We start from the raw sequence: 23,722 nt of genomic DNA, 5'->3' as shown, positions 1-23,722 counted from the left end.
CAACCCACACAAAAAGGCATGAAGTTTCATTTAACATGCTACCAGCAAAACAGGAGTCGCACAATCATTGTTCGCTTTTAGCAGATTTCAATTACGGTCTACACAAGAACAGTGAACCCTGACTGAATGATTTCCACCTGTACTATTCGAATTTAGCTTTAAAAAAGTGTCTATCCAGTGAGGGACCACCGATCATGAGTTGTAAGCCCACAGATGAAGCAAGCAATAAGACCGGGTTGGATATCAAACTTTTGTTGTGGAATGTCTCTGGCATCCCCAGAAACTTGGTGACCCACACTTCAAAGCCTTTATTTTAGGTTTTGATATCATGTTCTGAACATCTGGAACATTAGCAGTTATCTTAACTTCTACAAAGGGACCGAAAAGGACACACGGGGAAGGACATGTAAGGATCTACAGATGTCTTGTAGAACAGGGGCATTTGGGCATGGCATCGAAGTTCATGTCAGGACCAAACATGCAATGGTTGTAGACTTGGTTCTTACTGCAAATGTATTAATGGTTTTTCCTCCTTGTTGGTCACATTGGGGGAAGAGGCCATTCAATCCACAAATGGTAACCTGGATCTCATTGTGTGCAGTGAATGGAATGAGAAAATGGGAGCTTGGGGATGGGTTAGTGACCGGCAACAAGAGACATTAAATGCATTCGACATCCCAATCCTAAGGCATACCCCCAGACAACACTGACTCCAAAGGTCATAAACTGATACATTTCTGTTGAGACTTCGATCTTGTCGCAGCACAAAGTAATTTAGTTTCAAAATACACAGTGCCATTGACAGATGAAGCAAGAGGGACAAATTCAATGATTGACTATATTTTGTTTCCTGTGGAAAGGTGGTGCTGATATGATAATTTTGCTATTTATGCTAGGGTAGAAAGCGACCACAAATCTTTGTGTTTAACTTAAGATCAGTGGGCAGTCCACCTATTGATCACATGCTTCCCCTTGATCTGTCCAACGCAGTGAGAGCTAGGTGGGAATCGAAGCTCGCAGATTACACCTCCTTCTGGCTTGATCAGACATCAACAAATGGGGAACTTCAGGCATTACTGGTCCTGTGTGTGCCTTCCCCAGAACCTGACTGAGCAAATGGCGCGGGGGTGAGAGAAATGTACAAACACATGATGACCTGCCTTTTTCCACTCGTTACAAAAGAAACACAAGCCCATAAACCATTGCCTGAAGCAATTGCAAAGGACTGATTTGACAATGAAGGTGCGGTTTTAAAAAGTACACTAAAAGAAGACCTGAGACAAGGAGGTGGAGAGTAAAAGGTACCTATGGTTAGGGAAAACTACTAGACCATGCTCGCACAAAAATAGAAAATCTCGAACTTAAGAAAATGTGCTAATGATAAAGATTCTAAATCCTTCTGGAGGGCAGTGGAGCAGGGCATTGGGCAGCATAAATCCTGAGTTGACGGTAGCATATCTGAGGAGGAGTGGCTCTCTGACACCTCATTGATTTCTGAGGCAATTACAGAGGATGGCTTTAGCACCTCAGTGGCACAGCCAGTACACGTAGAAAACCATGGGACCAGATGGACAGATGCATCATCCACATTATGAAGACCCGTAATGGAGTTTGGAGATCATAGAGAGAGAGCAGAGGGACATGATGAAACCATTTTTTTTTTGGAAGGCAAAATGTGTAAAGCTATCTATCACCTAGCTTGTGATAAGGCCTGTGGAACGAACATGATTTCGGGTGAAGTTTTTAAGCATGTACATGAATGTGGGTTCAGCTGCTTTAAGTAGTTTCCCATGTTTTGTGAGAATTGGGGTTTATGCCACATCATGCTCTAATTCAATCAGTATAGGCCAACCAGCATCATGGACATTAGCCCTCATTATAGGTTTGGTAGTATCCTGCCGGTAGATTCTGTGGGATACCACCAAACAGTAATACTGTTACCGGCACCTGATCTGCCGGAATCACAGGCAGATTACCGGTGCCACCAACAGTATGTAAATCCCTATACCATATGTCAGTAATACCAGCTTTTTTTTGCAGGTGGGGAGCCTGACTTACCTCCAGTTCTTCTTAGCTGGAGGTAAATCAGGCCACCCAACCAGCAAATTTGCACTCTGCCGGTAAATGGAAACGTACCGGTAAATGGAATTACCAGCCGGGTCATAATGAAGCCCATTGATTATTAAATCTTTTGCCACATAATCCGATCATTGCTGAACAGTTAGAAAGAAGCAAACTCCATTCTGGACTATACACATGATGGTTTTAGACCAAGGCTTTCAACTATGGACCAGGTGTTTGTGTTTGGCACCTGTCTATTAAATATGCTTTGGCTGAGAGGATGCTATTGTATGTAGACGTTCTCAACTTCTTATAGGCTTTTGATACGCAGGTCAGCGAAAGGCTATGGTTTAAACAGTTTGTTGCTTGATATTATCGGGTCACTATACCTCTGTGCAGAAAAAGTTTGACTTAAATGGTCAACCAACCAAAAAAGTACCAAGTTAGAGGAGTAAAAGAGGGTTGTTTGCTTGCCTTGGTATTATTCTATTTGGTTATTAATGACATGTTACCAGAGTTGGCATATGTGAGTGCCAATTGTGGAAACAGCTCTTATATCTTCCCAAAAGCTTTCTGGACACTGCCATGCTCGCTGACATGGGTTTTCACAGCCAACCAAGGATGGCGATGGACTCATCAGCCAGGTAAGCAGTAAAAAGAGCCACATCCCAGAATAATGAGCTTGCAGACTGGGCCTGGTAAGAACATTTTGCCCAAGATGTTGTGTCCATCTGCAAGAAGCAGATGGTAAAACACCTTAAGACACTGGTTTTAAGACATATTTTGGGCCCGTCGTATCCTACTGATACAGGTCAATGATGAACAGGTTAAAAAACACCCAATTAATAAGAACAAGAAGGACCAAAGAATAGGAGCTGGTGCATCTTGCCCAATTAGGTTGGGCTGCATTTTTTTTACAGTGGCAGCACATTAGCCCTATCTTTTGAATGTGTCCAATCCTCAAGTCTGATGTCTCTTTGAACTGGCCAGAGCAGATACTCTTTCTCTGGTGAAGAAATGGAGTAGCGCTCTTAGCACAAAGTGCAATACGTGCAAGAAGGATGAAAATGTTCAACATTTCCTCTTCAAATGGCCAGCATATGACTCTTTAAGGTCAAGAAGTATCAAACCTCATTTATTGAAGGACGGTCTCTCAGAGAATGGGAATTCAGCTATGTCCTGGGTGACTTTGATTGTGATATCATCAAGACAGTGTCTGGTTTCAACTACGGGCTTGGCGTCAGAGATTCTCTTTATGTACAATGACCACAGGTTTTTAGTTTGTCCCAGGGGTGCAAGTGAGGGTGATTATGTACACTTTCAACATACAACTCTGCCCTGGGGGCGATACCGACACAACCTATATGAGTAGTCATATCTGGATGGTCTGTAGAGAGTCAAGGGCATCATTTGATCACAATGATACTTTTTTGTACATCATTTAAAAACAGATCAGGTTTTTTACCATAAAGCATTGAGTGAAATTAGGTACATTTTGCTTATATATGAAAGTTTATACTCTATCATAACGCAGTGGTTGTAATAGTTTCATTTTCCACTGAACATATATGGTATGCGTTTTATTATTTGTAACTTTTTAACTGTTTTATCTGGCATTTAATATACACGGTGTGTATTTTATTATTATAACATTGAAATCACGAAAGGCTAAATTAGCCAGGCCAATACACAAACTGTGTGTGTGTCAAGCTGGGTATTTGAAGTTTTTAAGGATGTGTCTGTCTGACTGCTGTAAGGGAAGAAGAGTCTCCTAGGCCCCCCTTCATTCCTATTGAATGCACACAATATGCTCATTCTGCGGTTGACAACACGCCTCTGGCTAAGGTGTGAGGTACCCATTGAATGTCATATATAACCGTGCATGGCATACGAGCCATGAGACTCCATTTTGTTTAGTTACTGACTCCATTTTTTATTAGGCCACATATAAATGCTGAAAGCCAGCCTGCATCTCTCCCTTTCAGTGTCCTTGCACAGTCAGCAAGCCTTTGTGTGTCTGCCTTTGGTTTGATTGACGCTGGGTTAGGCCAGCCCCAGAGTGAATGCTAATATCTAGGGGATAGGCATTCCCATAGCCTAACAGGATTCTGCTGGTTTATCTATCTGCATTGCTGTAAGTGTGTTGCCAAAAAGCTGGGATGCTGTATTTTAGGAGCAGGGTTGACCATACTGGCTGAGCCCTGCTCCCTTTCTCTCTTGCTCCAGTTTCCCATTTTGACTGATGAACATCATTCCTGAATGTTCCTTGTCTTCTACATTGTATGAGCTGGATGTCCCGTGCTGGGACTGATTTGGAGATTGTATTATGCCATATTCTGTGTTATCTTTCTGGACCTAGCACCGCATGGTGGGAATCCTCCATCATCCAGAAGGCTGGAGGGACTGTGACGAACTGGATGATGGTTTGCAGGAGTACAAGGGTCAGTAGGAGTAAAATGTTTGATGTGTTCAAGGAGCGCGCCAACCAGTTCCGGCAACTTCTCTCTTGTTCCAGGTGCAGTGAATATGGAGCAACCAGTTCGGTACAGTGAGCAATGAGCTTCGGCTGGTCTGGTCCTCTGGTTGCTGTGAGGCATTTTCAGGGTGACTCGAGGATAGGATGTTCCATTTAGGGTCTGCTCTCCCAGTTTAGGAGATTCTTGTGCAGAGTGGTAGGTCCTGATCCACAGCAGTGGTTACTCCCAATGTGCCCTGTGTAAGGAACTCATGGTGGCAATAGTGACACAAATGAGGCACGGTTCGAGGGTGTTTATTGAACATCAATGGATTGGATGAACGCCTCTCTTACCCTAAATCTAAGTATGTGAGCAAGCTATGACCATCAAAGTATCAATAACACAATCTTAGTGGAGTCTTGCCAAAACAAAAAGGGCCTATACTAATAAACCTATTGCCAGTCCATACTTCTAAATACAAATGGTGTGGGAAAATGATGTATGTAAAATAAAAAGTGTTCAAGAAACAATATTTCAGGACATCTGGATAAATAGCTTCCCTTCCCTATGTTTTCAGCACAGGGCAATGTGGCACACTCGAGCTTAGCACATACTCTGGCTTCTCCAGCACAAGGATGCGATTCAGGATGCCAATATCCAGGTCTTCTGCGCCAAAGTCTATTTCCCTTCAAAAGTCTCTTAGTCGCAGAATGCCTCGAGTAACAAACTAGCTAAACAAATGTGCCTTCTGTTCTTCAGGTTTTTAAAATTCACAAGCTATTAGGGTTCTCAGACCCCTCCTTAATATTCACACAAAGGTTTCCCTCAGAAAGACTCAGACCCCTCTAAGTTTTCATAAAGAAAAGCTTTTGGACTTCCAGTCCCAGAATGCACCTTGTTGTATTGTGCTCTTACTCCATCAGCTCCCCACAAATGGCATTCTCGCCGTTTGGGAGCAACAGGAGTATAAGGGGTTGTTTGATTGACTGATGACAGGGTCCTACCACCTGCCCCTCAAAGGCCTAGGCTCTCCTGTTTAGCCCAGGAGAGGAGCTCTGATGTGGGTACCACCCGGAAACCCCAGCTGCACCTGGTTTGGCTCCCTGGAGGCACAGCTCCCACTCCACACTGCAGCCTCCCCTGCACTCACAGGCCCAGTATCTGAGCAGTTCTTCCTCCTCCAGGCCTTCCAGGTTCTCTCCAGCTCACTTGGTCTCCTTCTGGCTTCTCTGCACCCTCCAGCATCCCCGGCATGCTCAGAGTGTGACTGTTCATTCCACCTTTTATACGTCTTGAGAGAGTCAACTAGAATCAGGTGTGAAGGGTTGTAGACAATGGTCTGACCTTGCCTGTCCTTGATAAGGGGGCAGTCCATTGTTAAAAGGGAAGAGTATGTTCTCTATATCTGAGTGTGTTTCTTCTAAGTGATCTTAATCCTCTCAATCCCCCTCTTCTTCGTCTCTGTGTTTGTACAAAAAAGGGGGGTGGGAAGTTGTGGTGTTTTCTGTTCATCATAGGAAAATTGAGTAGGGTATTGTCGGATTGTGGAAGGTGGATGTAGGGCTGCGAGTACAGGGGTTCTGGTTACCCATGAGGCTCTCGCCTTCTTTCCTTTAGGGAAATATGCTGGGGTAGCATGGGACTTGGTTTAACATGTAGACCTAGGGGGTGTCGAAAAAGGGGGGAATACTATGGCTCTTCCGAGGGCATTCCTCCCACAGTCCCCAAGGACCACCTCTCTAGGTGATCCTCCCGCACTGGTCCACCCCAAGGGTCTGGTTCCAATGGCGATGGCTGTGCCCTGGCCACCTGAAAAAAAGAACCTCAGGGCCTATCCATGAGAACACCCTTGAGTTTGTCACACCTGGGAGCGGTAGGGAACAGATCTTGTGTCTGTCTTGGATGATTCCTTCTTCACCTCAGGCTGAGGGCTTTGGAGAGTGCAATCTTCAGAACAAATCTGTAGCCTTAAAGGATCTGAGAGGAACTGAGCAAATCTGCTGAAGTGTTGTACGACCACTTCTTTTAAGGGTAAAAGTCATCAGGTGATTGGACTAAAGCTATCCTACCTTAGTGGTCCAATCACTGCTCCTGGACGGAATGGACTTTGTCCTGGTGATGTCACAACGAAAGTGATTTGCTCCAGAGGAAGTGGAGGGGACAAGAAAGAGAGAGGCACAGTGAGAATCGAGATGGTGAAAACCTTCTCTCATTGACCAGAGCCCATCTGCCTATTATAATCCCACCCTACCTTTTCCCTCCTTACTGAGAACAAATAACTGTAGTGATACAACACAATGGTGTAAGGCTACTCATTTTGAATGGGTGTGCTCTCTTGATGCCCGGGCCCAGGCCCTCACACAGAGATCAAATAGGAGGACCTGCCTTCCAGATTCTCATCCTACCATGTGATGGGCACCACCCGGTTGACTGGAATACACACCACCTTCCATAGTGGACCTGGCTCCCAGGAGCTGACACATGTGCGATATCAATTGGAATGTGGCAGTTGTGATCATAAGTAGCACCTATGCCTACATGTATGCATAGCTTTTATTTAGAGTTTACGGTGCCACCAGCATGGGCGATTTATGATCATCGTAGTTTTAGGTAGAGTGGGGAATATCGTAAATGTCGCCTCTGTGCTGCAGTGACTTGGCTGTCTCTGTGGCTGTCAAGTGGGCATCTCGTGCCAAAGATCAGACGACTGATTCAGCAGGGCATGAGTACACTATGCTTTTGGCATGTAGTTGTTGGGAAAGGGGGAATCTGGTTGGCAGATTAACCCTTTTTGAGAAGGAATTTCCCTCATCATTCTATTTGTTAATGTAAATCTAATAAGCCAGGGCTTTGCACCCTTGCCAGATAGTAATCCTTCAATGGGACACCACTTACATACCTCTGTTCTTTGCCTGGGCCATCTGAATCACTTCCACTAGTGCCCCCATTGTGATCCCATTATATGCTAGCTGGATGCTCTATCTTGCTTTTTGAGCCATCCACTTCTGCTTGGTCAGTTTCACTTTCCTGCTTCCCTCCTCATCATTGCTTCAGGTCCCGACTTGTCAGTCACCCTCCTAGGAAGGCTGACTATTGTTCTATTTGGTCATCTGGTTTATTTTGGTCCAGCGTGCAAGTTCCTGAGTAACGGACCCTATAACTTGTCATGTGCAAGTATTATTGTGATTACTGTGTTTATCATTCCAGAGCCAAAGTCTCCAAATCTGGCACTTTGAGTGCTTACCTCTGGATCCTGGACAAGAGGGTGATTTTTTTTCCAGATTTCCAATCAGGAGTCGCCTGGGTCCTGCGTTGGTTGCTTTCTGCAGGTCCTCTCTACTATGGGTCACCATTGACCTACATGATTCCTTACTTGGTCTTCTATTTCTCAAACCTGGAACTTGTTGTGGGGTTTTCCTCTGAAATCCTCCGGGTTGGCTGCTCTTTTCTCCATACTTGAGCGGTGGAACATAGACTAATCTGGCATTATCCTTTAACTGCTGTTCTACTTATTGGATGTGTCACTTTACTTCATATCTGGAATTTTTATCAACTTTGCAAACTCCTTTAAAGTGACGGTGGAAGGTACTTGCTTGAACACTGACATGTTTCCTGGACCACCCTACGGTTACTGGAATTTTATACCAAAATAGTGGGATTGTAGGTTTTAATGCTCATTTTGTGTGTATTATTAAATCATGCACTGCATTACACGACTACCTCCTGAATGTACTAAGTTACTTTGTATAACAGCTGGCTACTTTTGAATCTAATTTCTAGCAGTATATTGAGACCATAAGGCCCTCACTATGTACGTCTATATGGTATTATAAGCCTGATCTGGCCCTCTGAGCATGTTCACAAAAGGTTAACTCCTATTTCTCCATATAGGAGACATACGTAGTATATAATGCACTTGTGTATCATTAATGAAGCTATGTACTGGATGTGTGGGAAATTAGTGTGCCTCTTCATGTGTTGGCATTTTGGGACCTGATCATTATTCTGTAATTGTCAACAGTTACTGTTGTGTAGGGCTCCATGAAATGTAATACGCCTACCATCACGTGATGGACATTTAGCTTAGGAGTGGCTAGGGTCTACTATGGCCCTTTTACAGTTTTTACACATGCCCTGTGTTACTATGTGTTATGTTTAACTCTATGTATTTGACCTCATATATTCCTGTTGTGAAATGGTATAATAATGAATTATTATCACTCTGCCAGTGTAGTGCATTCTCTGGAGGTAACTATTAGGAGTAACTGTACTTCAGCCAGTGTACTACCTCCCTTGAGGTGAAGCCCGAGTGCTCTACCATTGTTATCCTGGGAGAGTTTTTTCAACTGTTGGTTGAGATTCCTGACTTGTCAATAGGTGAGATGGTTTTACAGCCCTCACCAGAGGGTTGTGCTAAAATCTCCCTAACACTTACCATGCTTTATTTATATGTGGATCAATAAATGTCATCCAGCCATATGTGCATAACAAATAAACAGGAGAAACATCTTTAAATGTGATCCGCAGTCTCTGAGTAAGATTCTGGTAGGTCTGTGGGTTCCCATGGAGTTTTTCTTTCAGCTCAAAAGTTCCCAAATCACCTTTAAGAACCATACAATGTTAGTGAAGGTCAGCAGAAATCTTGACAGATCCTGTCCCTGAAGGGATGCAAGCTGTAAACACTTGTGGTTGTGTGACTTCACAAAAAGGTTTACGCGAAGCAGACAGCTGGTCATGAAGATCTCCTCTAAAACAGATTCCCTTAACTCCCATTTGTGTTTGCACGCATTCGATGAAATAACTCAAAAGAAAAAAAGAGAACATAGGAAAGCCATAAGAAAAATTAGAGCCTTGGGACTTTCGGATGAGTCATATAAAATAGAACTAAAAAAAGAGAAAACCAACTATAAATCTTGGTCATACCTGCAGAAAGAAGCCTGAATGCAAAAAGATGGGGAGCATGTCCTAAAAACCCTAACAGAATACAGTACAAAAAACTTTTGGGCAACGATTAGTCATCTAGAAGGGGGAACAGGCAACTCTTTATGTAATCTGGTTCCAGAAGAGGGTTGGGTGAAACACCTGACAGAAACGTTTAGAAGCCAAAACCCCCAACAATTTCTGCTAAACCAAGAAATACCCTGGAAACTAGATTTTGAGACAAAAGAAATTCAGGAGATCATAACCAATGCTTCAACCTCTAAAGCAGCAGGCCTGAGTGGCCTAACTTATCAAACACTCAAGAATGAACCAGAACTATGGTCACAATTATTGTGACGTCTTTTCAGAGAAATTCTGAGGAAGGGAACAGTTCCGATCTCTTGGAAGACAGGGCTGATAATACCACTATTCAAAAATGGAGATCGTCGAGCAGCGGCCAATTATAGACCAATAGCCCTGCTCGACATAGAGAGCAAAATTTTCATGAAGCTCCTCTTAAACCATATCCTACATTGGGTAGAAGAACATAAAATACTCTCACGCTATCAAACAGGTTTTAGAAAAGGAATGTCGACTACAATAAATTGTCTGACCCTAAACCTGTTAAATGAACAGACAAAAAAAGACAACTCTCCCCCTTTATATGGAGCATGGATTGACCTGTCAAAAGCGTTTGACCAAGTTGAAAGAGTTTTATTATGGCAAAAACTGCGAAGTTGGGGCATACCAGAAACACTGTTATCCATATTGGTGGAACTGCACAAAAATACCAATCTCAGAGTTCGCTTAGATGAAATAGGCCATTTGTCTGAACTCATAGAGGTAAATAGAGGAGTAAGACAGGGCTGTCTGGGAGCACCGCTCTTTTTCAATCTCTTCTTATCAGATATAGGACCCTTTATTGAATCATCAGCATTGGCCAGCCCCGTTTTGAACGGGAGGAAAATCTGTTGGTTGGCCTATGCTGATGACATTCTACTTTTAGACAGAACACCAATAGGACTTCAGTGATTGCTAACAAGAATGAATGAGTATGCTAAGATCAATGGACTCTCAATCAACTCAGCTAAAACAAACATTCTCATCTTTAAACACCCGCAGAAAAAAGTGAAATCCATCAGCTGGAAACTAGGTGGAGAGCAAGTTAAAGTAGTAGAAAGAGTAAAATATCTAGGCTACAATATACATGCCAATCCTGCTATATACAAGGTAGAGGGAGAGGTAATGGCCAAGGTAACACAAGTAGCATCACAGATGATCAAATTAAACTACAAGCTTTGCAAATTTTCCATCATACCACTAGTGAGGTACTATTTAACCAAAGTAGTTCCAGTAATATTATACGGTTTGGAAGCAAAACCAAATTTATGGTCTGCAAATTGGGAGCACTTTGAGGGGCGATTATGGAAAAAAACTCTAGGTCTGCCGAACTGTACATCCACCAGCAGCCTGAGATTTGAACTAGGACTTAAGTCCTTAAGATGTATGGCAAACTTGAAACTAATGACCCTTTACAGAGACATAATCATAGGAAAAGAAACCAGCTTGTACAGTGATATGAGAAAACATATGGTAAGCTGCAAATCAGACATCCTCTCAACCCTAAGGGGAATTGGGCCTCATTACGACCCAGGTGGTAATCTTCCGTCATTACCGCCATGGCGTAATGAGCGTTTACGCCGTGGGCCGATGGCGTAAAGAGCGCCACATTACGACCCATCGCGCACGAGCATTACGCCATGACGGTAATGCAATTAACGCCATGGCGGAAAAGGCCCCTACCGGCATCGTAAAGCGAGCAAGGTGCACCTCCGCCACCGTAATTAGCGGCCACCGTAATTAGCGGCCACCGTAATTTGCGGTGGCCGTAAAAAGCTGAACCGGAAATAGCGTCATCGCGCCGGAACGGGAAACAGCACATCGGCCATCTTTAAAAACACAATCCATTGCCATCCTACCGAACAACACCAGACCCAACCCTGACACCTGTACCAAACAATCAGCCACCCATCCAAGTACCCGAAAATGCCAAAAATTGTAAAGAAGGCATGTGACTGCCAGCGCCAGGAGAGATTCAGCCGGGAGGAACTCTGCATGCTTGCGGAGACGCTGCAAGACAACGCAGTTGTTGTTTTCTCCCCGGAAATGACCAGGACAGCGATAGCGAAGAAGAAGGCCATCTGGGCCCTGGTGGCCGAGCGCGTCAGCGCGGTGGGGACCGTACCCCGCACCCCACAGCAGTGCAGGAAGCGCTGGGATGACCTATGCATACGGGTCAGAGCCGTCATCTCTGCAAACCGCAACCTTGCCATGGGTACCGGTGGAGGGTCGGAATCCCCACTAAAACTCCAACCGTGGGAGGAGATCTGTGCAACCACGATTGGCATGGAATCCATTGAAGGCGTTGGAGGGATGGAAAGGGGAGCTCCGACATCAGGCGATGAAGGTAGGTGCCTCAAACAAGACATGCCATAGTCACTGCAGTCCATTCATGTGTAGCACAAGGTTGCCCTACAGTGTAAATGCAACACATTTCAACACTGCCCATAGCCACATGCGAGCACCACCCTGTATACACTGCTGGCACCTGCATACCTGCATCCACATTCCACACTAAAAGGAGACAACCTGCATGGCCCTGCCTGAAATCGGCCTCATCTACTGACCAGTATAATGTCAATCATTGTCATTCCAAAGTCCGCAGACCCATCAATAATGCCCTCCCTCCTTTGCTCCACCACAGGCACAGATTCACACCCCGAGGACCAGGACACCCCTGCGACGAAGAGAGCCAAGAAGGCCATCAATACCGTCCCCGCACCCTCAACCTGAGCTGCAGTGAGGCAGATCCCACAACAAGCAGGACCCACTGCGAGCATACCGGACGTCCCACCGGCAAGCACCCCTGTAGGCAGCAGGCCAGCAGCAGCTGCTCCACCTCTACCGACATTGCCTGCCACAGAAGGCACCGGGTCAGCGGGCAGCAGCAACATCGGTGAGACAGCTGCAATAGCTGCATGTTCAGACTCAGACATGGAGCACGAGGTCAGAAGCCCCACTGACCTACTACATTCCCCCTGTTTCTCAGACGCCAGCCCCCATGAGGATCACACACAAGGGCACACAGAGGTAGAGGAGTGGCCTTCCACCCCATGCCCAGGCCTCACTCCACAGGAAGGGAGCAGCCCCTCCATCACACCACCAGCACTGGCCATGGACCAGCAGGGGCGAGCAGTCCCTCGAGGACAACACAGAACGGCAGCAACAACTGTCCACGATGCTGACTGAGCATGCCGTGGAATATGTGGGGGCTAGGGCAACCATTGAACAGGCCACGGAGACCCTAAGGGCCGAAGTAGCGCAGAGCACTGCCACCCTGAGGGATGCCATGCAGGCCATGTCCAGGGACATCTGTGCTGAACTTGCCGCCTTGCGTCGTGCACTCACTGAGCACACCCACACCCTACAGGACGTGCATGCACGGGGGCAGGCAGGGACATCCTCCTCTGCCAGTTCTGCACAGAGCAGCCCCGTGCGATGTGCCGGACGTAACCTGCGCTCCACAGCCAGGGGTGCCTCGGGGGCCGGGAGAGGGGGCTTGTAACAGCCTGTGACCACTGTCACAGGCATCTGTTGACACCTACATGGGGTGCGTTGGGGTGTGCAGGAGGGAGGTGGGGGGGTGTGTTGGGGTGTGCAGGGGTGAGGTGGGGGGGTGTTGGGGTGTGCAGGGGGAGGTGGGGGGGTGTGTTGGGGTGTGCAGGGGGGAGGTGGGAGGGGGTGTGTCACGACGTTTCATAGTTTGAATACACTTTTTTCTTTCCGAAAAAAAATTGTGTGGACATTTTCATTGCGTATGTGTGCTTTATTGGTGTACAGTCCACAGTGTGCATGTCCCAGAGCCACACAGTGCCCCAAGTGCAGTCACCATGTGATACACACCAGCCGTGTGTGCTAGAAGCAGTGGTCGATGATACTTTGGCGCACTGCACGCCCCTCCTGTGCATCGCCTCCTCCATGGGGTGCCGCACCATCTGCACCCTCCTCATCCTCATCATCAGGTGGTTGCAGTTCTGCGTCAGGGGGCAGGGGCACATTCCGTGTGACGCACATATTTCAGCCAGGTGGAGTATGCATCCCCCCCCTTTCAGCCAGGTGGAGTATGCATCCCCCCCCTTTCAGCCAGGTGGAGTATGCATCCCCCCCCCTTTCAGCCAGGTGGAGTATGCATCCCCCCCCTTTCAGCCAGGTGGAGTATGCATCCCCCCTTTGAGCCAGGTGGAGTATGCATCCCCCCCCCTTTCAGCCAGGTGGAGTATGCACCCCCCCCTTTCAGCCAGGTGGAGTATGCATCCCCCCCCTTTCAGCCAGGTGGAGTATGCATCCCCCCCCTTTTGGCCAGGTGGAGTATGCATCCCCCCCCTTTCAGCCAGGTGGAGTATGCACCCCCCCCCCTTTCAGCCAGGTGGAGTATGCATCCCCCCCCCTTTCAGCCAGGTGGAGTATGCATCGGCACGTCATTCACCTGCCCACTTCCATGACATTGGACTCACCGAGTAGCCAGGATCTTGGCCCTGCATGTCGCTCCATGTAGCGTGGTATTGTGGAGTTCCTCAGGACCATAGAATAATGGGTTGATTCGGGGAATCGGGCACAACAATGTGTGATGATCTTGTTGGAGTCACAGACCATTTACACGTTGATTGAGTGGAACTGTTTCCGGTTGCGGTACGGTACCTCCATGGAACGTGGAACCACCAATTCCACATGGGTGCAGTCGATGGCACCAATGCAACCGGGTATGCCGGCTAGTGCATGGAAACCCACTTTGGTGTTTGCAATCTCCTGGCCAGTCCGTGGTTATGAGATGTGGTCGTCTGTGTGCTTGAGGAGGGCATCGAGCACTTGGATGAGTGTTTGTGAGAATAATGGTTGTGAAATGCCATGCAGGTGCCCCACTGTGTGCTGGTAGGTGCCTGTGGCCAGGAAGTGGAGTACAGACACTACCTTCAGTAGGGGGGAGATGGTGGTTGGAGTTTCTATCATGCTGACGATGTCGTTGTGTGTCATGTCTACGATGGCGGTGATGGTGTCCCGGTCCAAACGGTACAGGGTGTGGATCTGCTGAGCAGTGAGGTTGAATGGATTGGCTCTGATGCGTGGGATTGGGGGCTGCCTGCGTGGTGGCACTGGCTGTGCTGGTGGGGCTTGCTGGGCCTGCCTTGCCCTCCTTCTCCTCCTGCGTCTCCTCTGTGCTGCCTGTTGTTGTTGTTGTTGTTGTTGTTGTTGTTGTAGTTGCTGTTGTAGCACATGCATTGCTATCAGGTCCTCCAGCCCCAACATTGCTAGTCGTATTGGTATCATTGAGGAGTGTGACTGGGTGTGGGAAGGGGTGGGGTGTGCTCTTTTTGTACTTCCTGAGTCTGTATTGCCTTCACCTGTGCTGTTTCTGTGCACCTGTGGCAGCTGCATTCACTTAACATGGCCCTTTACGGTTGGTTCGCGATGGCGTTATTAGCACCATGGCGGTAAGGTACTTAACGAGCTGGGTGATGGCGTTAGGTGCATGTCCGCTTGGGTCGGCATTTGCGTACCTTTCCGCCATGGCGCTAAGTACGGTGTGGGCGGTCGCGTGCGTGCACCCTTAGCGCAGTTAGCGGCAGCGTTAACTACGATGCCGCTAATGGCATCGTAGTTAACGGTCACGGGTCATGATCGGACCTGGCGGAAAACGATGGCGGTAACCATTTACCGCCATCGTTTTTCACTTACCGCCTGGGTCGTAATGAGGCCCATTGTAATTAAAGCATTTGCTAAAACCGAACTTGATATAGAAACATTGGTCTCAAATCCACTCAAAGTCAAAAAAGAACTTGAAATTCTAGACTGGATAGAGACAATAGAAAAAGTAAGAAAGGTTCCAGTTGCAAACCCATTTCTAAGGGGAGAAAAAAATCTTGGATGTCTCTCAAAATATCTGATGAAATCTCCAGACAGGAAACTTTGCACAAATATTCTCATAAAGAGACTAAAACTAGTCTGCTGTGGGGAAGTGCTGGTAAAACGAAATCAGGGTCATAGGGCCAAAAGGTTATGTTCGATCTGTATAAATCCGGCCAAACAGACACTAAGGCACCTGCTAATGGACTGCGAAGGTTCATGGAAATACCGCCTTAGACTTTTTAGAAATTTTGTTCGAAAAGAAAATGACATCATTTCAGAATTTCTATGGGACAGAATCATCTCAGGCTCAAACATTATGCTTGCTGCAGCTGCAATTCAGGTGCTAATACATTGTAAAATTGACGTTTAGATGGATTGTGTGTGGAATGAGAAATCTGGATCAATCTGACTAGAGAACATCTGGTACCAATAAAAGGACTGGGGAGCAAAGTGGAATTAGAAAGACAGCCACTTCTGTTGAGCAACCTTACTGGCTGGAATATTTTAATGGTCAATTTTGGCTGGATTTATTATTTAAATTATTTTTTTTTTAAATTTTATTTATTTTGTTATTATTATTATTTTTTTTCTTTCTTATACTTATTTTATATTCAAATGTATATAAATCTGTTTTGTTGGTCTGTTTGCTTATGTTGTGTAAAGACTCATTGAGTCATAAACAAATAAAAAAAAAAATGTGTGTTTGCAGTAGGAAAGGCAACTTAATGTGTCTACCGCTATGTTCAGTTCTCCCACTAAATGAACAACATGAAGAGCAAGATGATGGTGCACTGCCCACTCCCACATTGGGATGGCTAGGTGACAGAGGTGCAAATCACATTCCCCTTGCTTGTTTATATAAAACATTTCTGTCATGCTGTCTGTTTCGAGAAGAACCATTGAATTCTCAATTGTGGGTAAGAATGATTTGAGCTCTTTTAACATCGCTAGTAATTCTAGCAAATTGATATGCCACTGGCTCTCTGTATGAGACCACAGAGGATGAGTCTGAAACTTCCCTGGTGTAGCTATCGAGCCCGTAAGTGACAAGGCATCCCTCTTTGGAGGTTCATGTCATCGTTCCACAAGAGAAGGTCTTGCCTTAATTCTGGAGGATGCTGCCACGAGGCCTAGGAGGTGCCAAAAGCATCAACCCGAGGAGACCTTGCTAGTGAGAAAGTGTTCAATGGACACCTTGATTCTCTGCTGCATGAGACAACTCTGCCTATACTGGAGTGCCATCTGAAACCTATGTAGGTGATGTATTGTGTAGGCTGTTGGCGGATCTTGTTGTAGTTGACAGACCATCATGTTTTAACAATGTTTTATTTTTATTTATATACAGGAGTGCAATTCTCTTTTGATCACAAAAGTACTTACAATAGATAAGAAATCATGTTTGACGGGAAGCAGTGAGTTTCTTATGATATGGTGAGTTTGAAGGACATTCTGACCTGGTTGTGGAGGGGAGTAAATGGAACAGTCAATGGGGACAATACATAAGTGGACATACATAGATTAAGGACTACCAACATTGAACATTTTTAAGTGCAGGTAGGCAGTACAGCCATCTGTGCCTGGGATGTGACCATGATGGATGAAGTGCTAGAATGGAGGCAGAGGACGTGAAAGACAGAGATAGGTTAGAGGCGAGGAAAACATGTTAACTAGCAGGCAGATAAGAGGGAGGTTACGAGGGTAACTCAGAGGCGAAAAAGTAGGCTTTTAGTTTGGTTTTGAACAAATCTGTGTGGACTGTTTATCGGATGTCCAGGGAAAGAGAATTCCATGCAAGTGGAGCAAGAAGAGAGAAAGAGTGGAAGCGAGAGGAAGCACAGGGCAGGCGAGGAAACCACAAGGCTTGTCGAGAAGGCAGAGCAGAGATTACAAGAAGGCTTATAGAGTTGGATAGAGGAGGAAAGATACATTAGTGCCTTACCATAGATAGATTTGTGAATTAGGAGAAGACATTTAAATCTGACCCTGTTTTGTATTATCATCCATCCAGCCAGGTGCCAGGACGAGGAAGTATGTGTGAAGTGAGGGAGTTCAAAGAAAGTCCTGCTAGCGAAGTTAATAATCTTGTTGATAGAACAAAAAACATAGTTGGGGAGACGAAAGAGAATGCTGGCATAGCAGTCCAGTTTAGAGAAGACAATAGTGGTTAAGAGATGCTTGGCGTTGTTGAAAGGAAGAAGGTGCCTGATGTTCCTCATATTTAGGAGGTTGAGGCGAGCTGCTGTTCCAGTTTTTGAGATGAAAGTAGAGAAAGTGTCAGAAGGGTCATAGATGATGCTGAGGCTTCTAGCTGAAGAAGAGTAGGGGAGCGTGTCAGGTGGGGACTGGATAGGGAGAGGAAGAGATGAAAGAGCTTTTGGCAGGGAAGAAGTGTACCTCTGTTTTGGTAGAGTTTAACATCAGAGAATGAAAAGCCATCCAATATTTAAATGCAGAGAGACAGTTAGACATTTTGATTGAGAGATCAGAAGAGAGTTTAAGAAAAGAGGAGAAGATGTGGGTGTCGTCCGTGAAGAGTTGGTATGAGACCCCAAAGCAGGAGATTAGTGCCGCAAGAGCAGAAGTGTAGAGTGTAAAGAGGAGCAGAACCAAGACAAAGCCTTGTGAAAAACCAACAGTTAGAGGAGTGAGTTCAGAGGTTTTGTTGCTCCATGAGACAGAAAACTGGTAATGTGACGGAAGGATTCAATCCAGGCAAGGTCTTGATCTTGAATCCCAAGAAAAAAGAGAGTATTAAGGAGAATAAAGTGATTGACAATGTCAAAGGTAGCAGACAGGTCAAGGAGAGTTACAATAGAGGATATTTTTGAGTGCTTACTAGAGGAGATGAATTTGGACACATTCATGAGAGCAGTTTCCGTGGAGTGATAGGAGTGTAAACCTACTTGAAGGGGGTCTTGAAGGTTGTGGATGTTTAAGAAATTGGTAAGACGGATGAACACAACACTTTTGAGCACTTTAGAGTAGTGTGGAAGGAGAGACACAGGGCGAAACATAGCTGGTAGGGAGATGGATGACCATGGCAGTTTTGAAAACAGAGGGAAAGCAAGCAAAGTCGAAGGACAGGTTGAATTCCCAACCTGAACCGCAAATCTAGCAAAAGCTGCAGACCCGTTGACGTCTGCTAGTATGATTCCGCTCAGACTATCCAGTCATCCAAATAGGGGTATATATGAATCCCCTGTGCTATGAGGTGAGCTGCTATAGGGCTCATTCGTTTTGTAAAGATTCTGGGGGCTGCATTGAGTCCAAATGGGAGAACTCAGTATTGAAAATGATGTTGGGTGAGAGAAAAAGTCAGAAACCTCTTGTGCATTGAATACATTGGAATATGGAGATCAGCATCCCTCAGATCCACTGCATACAGCCAGTCTCCCTGGTGAAGTATGGTGCAAATATGACTTGGCGTGACCATCTTGAATTTCTCTAGTGGGAAGGAAAGATTTAGAGAGGACAAATCCAAAACCATTTGCAGGCTTGTCTGTTTTTTCTTTGGAATGGTGAAGAGGAAATAATAAAAGCCCTGACCTCTCTCAAGGGGAGGTACTACCTATATCGCTCGCTGATGTCTAGAAGTTTGATAATCTCTCAGAAAAGAGTGGTCAAACTCAGCTGAATAAGATGAGGGGAAGAAGAAGGAAGGGGGAATGCTTAACCAGTATCGTCTGGAGACTATTGATAGAGTGCATTAATCCTGTGAAATGGCACACCAGGTGAGAAGGAAGTCTGATAGTGTGCCTCCTACTGGGGAGAATTGGATCCAGACGACTACCTCATTGTTTTTTCGTGTCTGATGAAGCAGCGTTGGATGGGGACAAATATCCCTTATTTGAAGTTGTCTGCTGCTTTCAACTTTGAGAACTTGGAGATTGTAACACTCACCTGGTATCCACGGGGACATCACTCAGCCTGTTCTGACCTCTTACGACCTCAAACCCTTGCCTGGAGGCTATTCGACTGGAGACTGGGCCTGAAACACAGGATTGGTAGAGTTTAACTCCCGATTGTCTCTGTGTGCTTGAACCCCTTCTTCCCGGGGGTCCAACCCTTCCCTTTGATCCACAGCTCACCTTGTTTTCTTGGATAGTGTGCTCTCCATCCTGCTTTCAGCACAGGGGCGCGTTGATTGATGCAGGCTCGTTGTTGCGTAGTTAATTCTCTGGCATGAGTCAGACAGGTAACTATAATGAGTCTTTTGAACAGTTCTCTAACTTTGTTCCTTTCCTTCCTTAGATGATGGCCGGTGTCCGGGGATGGCGGCGTGCTGCTGAGATGAGTAGCGCTGAAGGTGAGTGAGAGCGCGATGCACGATGCACCCCTTTCGTATTTGCATTGAACTGAGTTCTTTTTCTGTGTCTTTTAGGTGCCGCAACGTTTTCAGCGTGGATGCCGGTTATGAAGAACAAATGCAGTGGATAAGTGCGGTATGTGGCGCCTCTAGATGTTTCCATGCTAACCTGGAGTGTCTTTTCCCTCTTGCAGATGGATGAGAAGTTCCGGAGAGAGAGTTCCCCCAGAGCGGCTGGGTTTCAGGTAAGCGTTTAAAGATTGTACAGTATTTAAAAATAAGCGAAGATTTACAGAATGCTTACTAATGCCTTTTTTCTGTTCTTTATCCTTTTCCTTAGGAAGCGGCGTGCCAGGACAGGAATGACACCACCGAAGATGCCTGCAGAACGGAAGAAGCGATGAATGATGGGCTGAAGCGCTGCAAGGTAAGGCTGTTCCTAACAGTGTTCTTGTTCTTGCAGGAGCTGAGCGCAGAAGAAAGATGCAGGCCTACTGGAGACCGATCCGAACATGGTGAGTGTCACGCTGCAGGTGCAGAAAACGCAAAGCATGTTTCTCAGCCTGGGTGTGGCTTAAATAGTCTCTTGGTATCCCAGGTGTCTCTGGGTTGAACCACACCCAAAAGACTAGATCGCACATGCAGTTCTGGGAACCGAAATATGTGGGGGCATCCATCTTGTCCCCATCAATGCACTACAAGTCCAATCCCCAATGTTATCCTATGGGAGTGAGTGAGTCTGGTGCCACAAGCGCCAAGTCTGAATCCAAGTGGGTCTTTGGAGGGATGGAGAGGCCCTTGAGGGCCATGTAGGTGATCGTGGCCTGGCTCCTGCCTGACATCTTGGAGGGCTGGGGACATGAGGGGCAGGAATCATGACAGCACTCCCCCCCAAGGCCCCTCTCAAGGTGGCTCTTTTGTATGGTCCTGGTTTGGTTGGATGGTTTTGATGAAATCATCTACGCAAGCGAGGTGCATGGATGTACTCACAAGGCTCCCATGTCCTGTGGACAATAGCCCTTCCAGTCTACTAAGTAGTATCATTTGGATCTGACGTACTTTGAATCTAGGATGTCCTTGACTTCGAATTCTGGCTCCCGGCGACTACTACTGGCTGCGGTGGCGTTGCTACCCGGGTCCCAGGTTGAACAGGTTTAAGGAGAGGCACGTGGAACACAGGATGAATCTGCATGTTTGATGTCTGACGGCAAAGCGAGTCTTCCCGCCATAGGATTAATGGACCCAGGTATCTTGGACGGAAAGTTCAGGCTCCTTTAATGGACACGTGTTTAGATGCCAGCCAGACTTTGTCTCCCACTTGTTAGTTGGGGGCCTTTGCTCGGTGTTGATCAGCAAACTTGTTTTGGCGATTCTTAGCTTGAAGTAGGTGTTCAGCTGCCCTTTTAAAGGTTTGAGAAATGGTTGTGTGCAAGGTTTTGACTGCTGGCATTTCCAGGGTTGTAGGAACGTCCAACTCAGAAGTATGTGGGTGCCTGCCATACATGGTATAAAAGAGTGTCTGCCCAGTGCTGGTGTGTAGGGAATTATTATAAGCATATTCAGCTATCCATAATAGGTCGAACCAACTTCCTTCAGCTTGGTGTAACATGCAACGCAGATACTGCTCGAGCGTCTGATTTGTCCTCTCAGTTTGACCATCCGTTTGGGGATGGTGACTGGTGGATAGCCGGATGTCGATCTGGCCATAGAGCAGTATTTTCTCCAGAAGTTAGATACGAATTGAGTACCTTGGTCTGAGACCAAAACTGAAGGAAACCCATGGAGCCGTACGATGCCTTCAAGAAATACCTTTGCCAGAGTGGAAGCATTTGGGAGCCCCTTAAGAGGAATGAAATGTGCCATTTTTGAAAATAGGTCCACGACCACAAGAATAGTGTTAAACCCTTGACTGGGTGGAAAGTCAGTAATAAAATCGAGGGACAACGTGTGCCAGGGTGCTGGTGGGATTTCCACTGGTTGTAATAGCCCAGCCGGTTTCTGCTTGGATGACTTGATTTGAGCACACACTCCACACGATAGGATGAATTGGATAATGTCTTTACGCCACGTGGGCCACCAATAATTTCATTTTACCTTGGCTAGGGTTTTAGTGATTCCGGGGTGGCCCTCGATCAAGGAATCATGATAACCGGACATGACTTGTTCTCGTAGTTCTTGGTTTGGTAAGAATAAACGATTCCTGAAGTACGGTAACTGATCTTTTATCATGTAATGTTCTCCTTGTGCACTCCACGCTTGTAATTGCTCCAACTCATCACGTTTTGGATTTCTTCATGTAATTATTTCTGAGTTATGGTTGCTGTGATTCCTGGGAGTTTGTCACTCGGGATGATTGCTATTGGGTCAGGGGTCTGATACCCTTGCTCTTCCACCCCCATACGGGAAAGGGCATCAGCCTTCCCGTTTTTCACTCCTGGTCGAAATGTAATCACGTAGTCATATTCAGCAAAAAAAGAGCCCAACGTAGCTGTCTTGAGGATTGGGCCTTTGCCGTTTTTAGGTACTGGAGGTTCCGGTGGTCAGTTATTACGGTGATTGTGTGTCTGGCGCCCAAGAGGTAGTGCCGCCATGCCTTAAAGGCTGACTTAATGGCCAGGAGTTCTTTGTCTGTGATAGCGTAATTGAGTTCAAGGGGTGTGAATTTACGTGACCAGAAGGCAACAGGGTGTAACTGGCCTGTTTCGGGGTCCTTTTGTGAGAGGACGGCTCCCATAGCCATGCTTGAGGCATCCGTTTCCACCAGGTATAGGAGATCAGGGCGAGGGTGGCGTAAGATTGGGGCAGATGTGAATCTTGCTTTGAGTTCCTGGAAAGCCTCCTCGGCATCTGTTGTCCACTGGAACTTTTTGTTGCTTTTCCTTAGTAATGACGTGATGGGATGCACGATTTGCGAAAATCCTGGGATGAACCGGCGGTAGAAGTTTGCAAAACCCAGCATACTTTGAACCCCATTGAATGAATTTGGGGATGGCCAGTTCAGGATAGCATCTACCTTGTGTACATCCATTTGGATTCCATTCGGGCTGAGAATAAAGCCCAGGAATTCCACCTCGGAGACGTGGAATAAGCACTTTTCAAGCTTGGCGTAGAGCTGGTGTTGACGGAGTTTCTCCAATATGGATCGGACGTCTTTAACGTGGTCCTGCTTTGATGCGGACTATACTAGGATATCGTCGATGTACACTAGAGCACAGACATCAATCAATTCCCGTAGGACATTGTTCATGAAGTATTGAAATGCAGCAGGCGCGTTGCAAAGGCCAAAGGGCATTACTTGATATTCGCACAAGCCGTATTTGGTGCGAAAAGCGGTTTTCCATTCGTCCCCCTGTTTTACGCGAACAAGGTGATATGCCCCCCTCAGGTCTAGTTTCGTGTAGATTTGTGCATCTTTGACTTGATCAAGCAATTCAGGGATCAGTGGCAGGGGGTAGTGATTTTTTATGGTAATCTGGTTCAGTGCGCGATAGTCGATGCACGTTCTCATGTCCCCCTCCTTTTTCGGTACGAAGAATAGAGGACTGGCTGCTGGAGACTTCGAGGGACGGATGAACCCGTTGTCCAGGTATTGGTCAAGATAGGCCTTCAGGTGCTGGTTTTCTGGTTCCGTGAGTGCGTAAATTCACCCACAAGGGATTTGTGCACCGGGTATCAGGTCGATTTGGCAATCATATGGTCTATGCGGTGGCAGGGTATTAGCCTGTTCTTTCTGAAAGACATCTTGAAAGTCCTGGTATTCACTTGGTAGGGTGCCGATGCCAAAGTCACAAGCGTGGAGGTTCTGGTGTATATTGGTTGTTTCTCTTGGCGATAACATGTGTGGGCGCAAGTCTCGGGAAAGGCCAATTCTTTTGCTCGCCAATTGATTCGAGGATTGTGAGCTACCAACCGTGGCATTCCCAAATTCATCCGGAACTGTGGTGCCTTAATGAGGTCGAAAACAATAGATTCTTGGTGTCCATCCTGGCACAGAAGGGTTAAAGCTGCAGTGCAT

Source organism: Ambystoma mexicanum, chromosome 1q, assembly GCF_040938575.1.
Source record: "Ambystoma mexicanum isolate Mex_15411 chromosome 1q, UKY_AmexF1_1, whole genome shotgun sequence".
Classification (NCBI taxonomy): Eukaryota; Metazoa; Chordata; class Amphibia; order Caudata; family Ambystomatidae; genus Ambystoma; species Ambystoma mexicanum.
Note: the sequence above shows the minus strand (reverse complement) of the source record.